Source organism: Cephus cinctus, unplaced genomic scaffold (genome assembly GCF_000341935.2).
Source record: "Cephus cinctus unplaced genomic scaffold, Ccin1 Ccin1_scaffold1043, whole genome shotgun sequence".
Classification (NCBI taxonomy): Eukaryota; Metazoa; Arthropoda; class Insecta; order Hymenoptera; family Cephidae; genus Cephus; species Cephus cinctus.
In genome coordinates this window covers 683291-686936 of record NW_014333574.1, presented here as the reverse complement: position 1 = coordinate 686936, position 3646 = coordinate 683291, and the positions used below count along the sequence as shown (strand labels likewise).

At 47.0% G+C, this 3646-nt stretch overlaps 1 protein-coding gene across 3 annotated transcripts in view; it reads right to left on the bottom strand.

The window, feature by feature from the left end:
- The window catches only part of LOC107271814 (forkhead box protein O), an 81906-nt gene that overhangs the window by 22601 nt on the left and 55659 nt on the right, over positions 1-3646 (bottom strand). The gene's annotated exons all lie outside the window — the stretch shown is intronic.

Genomic DNA, 3646 nt, shown 5'->3' with positions numbered 1-3646 from the left:
CCCCCGCCCCTCACCAGATCCCAAGGCTTATCATTTATCTCGAACACAGCCGAGAGACTCGCTGCGAACCAGCAGAACGCACCCAGCGGCATTCCGTATTGACATTGCCGAGGAATTACCGAGGTCGCCTGGTTCTCGTACCACTCCCAGCTCCGCACCGATACTTGTATCAGGAACTGTACCACCAGTGTCGCAATAGAGAAGAATACACTGCTGCCGCATAGATTGGACGTGCCGAAGAGATCACTTTTATTCATCTCTATTCTTTTTTCTTTCCTTTTTCTTCGATATGCAAAGGAGAATGCCTGGGATGGGACGAATCGCGGTTTATATGAAGCTTTGAGACCGAGATATTATCAATGACAGGTACAGGATTTTTTTTCCTCCAACGTTTGGTACCAGCACCTACTTGGATTCCTAGGGAATTTCGCGTGGGTTTCCCCTGTCGATAATTACTTGACGTAATAAATCCTTGACTGGAGACTCTTGCACGGGAGGCAGCTACTAGAGACGTCAGCCGTTCATTGCCTGACGTTTAACTTCTTATTAATTTAATCGGCAACTCAGGTATCGAACTTGACGATCATTATACTTGCATACTGCATTCGTTATAATGATTGATTCCGTTCTGGGAGTTGGCACGTGTTCTACTGTCCTACGGGAAAGTGCATAGAAATTTTTATTTTTATTATTATTAAGTTCCATAATATCGATATTGATTATCGATCGGTCGCTCGTCGTGCGTCAAATTACCGCGAGCAATGCGATCCAGAAGCATTTTTTTCGGATAGACACCATTTCCAAGAACAGACTGAAATTGAATTGATTCTCCTTAGCATCGCGCTGCGTCGCGGCGCGTTGCCTGGAAACTGTAGGAGAACAATTCGTGAAGCCTTGGAATTCTGGTCCATTGGTAATTGAGCCATTGCCTTGTACGTATTCCCTCTCTGGTCTTATACCACCCTCGCAGTATTGCCAACTGCCTGCCAGGTAATGTCAACGTCCTTACCGGGAACCGCGTCATCCGCCTGTCAACCAGGCGTAAGAGATTCCTCTCTCTCTCTCTCGCGTCAAGGCCGAACTAGGGGGATGAATAAAGAAACAAATGATAGGCACTTGGACCGAAAAAATTGTTAAAGACACTTTGACAGTGTCGAGCGAGACGTCGAACAAGGAAGTCGTATTGATTTCCTTTCGGTTACTCGAGGGTGGCGAGACTGGTCGGTTCGACGTACGTTAGTGGCCGATGTTAAATTACAAGAAAGGAAAAGAAAAAAAAGTAATGAGAAAGGATCCTGCGCTTTCGTAGGGATTTGCGAGAATCGAGGGAATTCGCGAATGCGTTCTCCGTGCATAAACCGCGTATGGGGTGAAAACGTGTAATTTGAAGTTAGCCGCGCGTACCGTGAAATCGTAAAATGGCCAATCGGACTTTAAATTATTTTTACTGGATTTTTAATAAACCCTCAAGTTATTCGCGCTTTGTCTTCCTGCTTGTCGGGAGGCTGATATTTAAACTGAAGGGGGAAATCGCAGATCAAAGGAATTTCAGTACTATTCGCACCCTTCGACGTTCAGGTACAAAAGACCCTTACCGATTTATATACAGATTGGCTACCGTCCTCGCGCTCGGAACGCAGGATATTGCGAAATTAATTTGTTTCTCGCTTCTTTGTGGACCGCGCGCGTCGCGCTGATGTATATTTCTCTTTAACATTTTCCCAATCTTCCATTTTTTTTTTTTTTTTTTTTTTTTTTTTTTTTCCTTTATACCTCGCGTAACGCCGTGTCGAATATTTGCAAAGTCGAGCTTCCAGGAGCATCGCGAGCGATTTTCGCGAAAAGCGTGCACGAGGCAGTGAATTCGCGAGAGAAATACGCATTGGAACGCGTGGGGTCAGCGGACGGTCGAAGGAGTGCTGGTTCTCATCCCTGTTAAGGAAGATCGGGTGGTTTGGGGTTGATCAAAAAAAAAAAATAAATAAATAAAAATAAAGCGAAGAAAGGGAGCAAAGGCCTTTCCAACAAATTGCATCGAGATTAGCCAACGATTTTTTGCAAATTCCAGGGTTAATGAGATTCCCGAGAAAAGCTCTTTTCCAGAGGCAATCGGAGGATCCTACCGGTGGTTGATCCCGATGATTGACTCGTGGTAAGAGAAGCCCGAGAGCGGAATAGGGGATGGAAGGTGAAGGTAAGGGAGGAAGGAGGCCGAGAAAGTATGCAAGTAAGTGAGTGAGCAAACGAGGGAGAGAGAAGAAGAGACGCAGGGGGGCAAGTTTCGAGGGGGGTCGCGAGTTACTAATGAAAGGTGGTGAGTAAATGGGAGACGAGTAAACACGCTGCGCCTCCAAAAATACTAAAGTACATAGTTGGCTGCACGATGACGTAGATTGAAGATTTCAGGTGGACCGTGGTGCGCGGTGCCAACCGCTGCGTGCAAATATCCGTGCAGTTTCCGGGGCTTGTAAAAAGATGGGTTGAAATACACCGGATTCACGACAACACATCAAACACAGATTCTGATCTGTTTTCGTGCGTGGATCCTGGACGCACGGCGTGTGCCGGGAGAAACGGGCAAACAGAGAATGTACGCTGTGAAGTCGGCGCGAATACGCCGGTCCGAATGAAATATAAATTCTGCCTCCGATAGCCTGACCTGTGACCTCTCGCGAAGCGATCACAGCGCGTAGAATATTGCACGCGAAAATACAAACCGGATAGATATTAGATTTTCGTCAAATATTTTTCAATAACGAAAATGGTAAAAATTGTGCTAACCGAGGATGGGGCGCAGTATTAACGCCCGAGGGTATCCCGCCGGTCACTCCAGGGTCACATGCGTCGAGAACCCGTACGAATATCCAGAGCGCCGGCCGCGTGCAGCCACCCTTGTTTTACGGAATATACCATTGTTTTTCAAAATTATTTGATTACCATTGTTTAATCGCACACCGAGCCATTTTTCTACAATCCGACAGCAACAGAGCGGCCATCCCCCTTCGGTCCTCGTCACTTAACTCGATAGCCGAGTTAAGTTCACCCACCAGTTTTACGAGTTTAAATCGAGTCTGCATATTTCGGCGTCACTCTTCGTTATCATCTTATCCACATCGTAGCTGCACGAGAGAAAGGATGGACCCAGCCTCAATTACATCTCTCAAGATGAAGAAGGGATGCTGCGAAGAGAATGCAAAGGCAAGCTCGATATCCGAGCAATTCGAATGAGTGGGTAGTGAGGACCTTATTACGCAGCATCCACGAGGTCCAATGCTCTGTCACGCGTGTAACGGATACCGCAATTTACGAGACGTATTTGTAATACTGATAGCGAAGATAAAAAAAGGAATAGAATTGAACAGGTATATAGGTATAGGCACGTAGGCACGTAGAGGGTAAAAGGAACCACTTAGCCGAAACTGTGCGACTCTAGAAGTCAGCAGCTATTCGGCAGACGTCAGTGGCGCCAGTGGACTACCTTAAAGTCTCCCTCCTCCCCGCTTCCTATCCGGGAAGAGGGTGAGAGGGCGTCGCCTCATTCCCCAAAAGCGTCGCAAGAATTATAAAGTTGGTAGAAAGAGAGTACCAGCGAGGAGAGAGGTTCGGAGGACTTCTTTCCATCCGAGCTGAACCCCCCCCCCCCCCC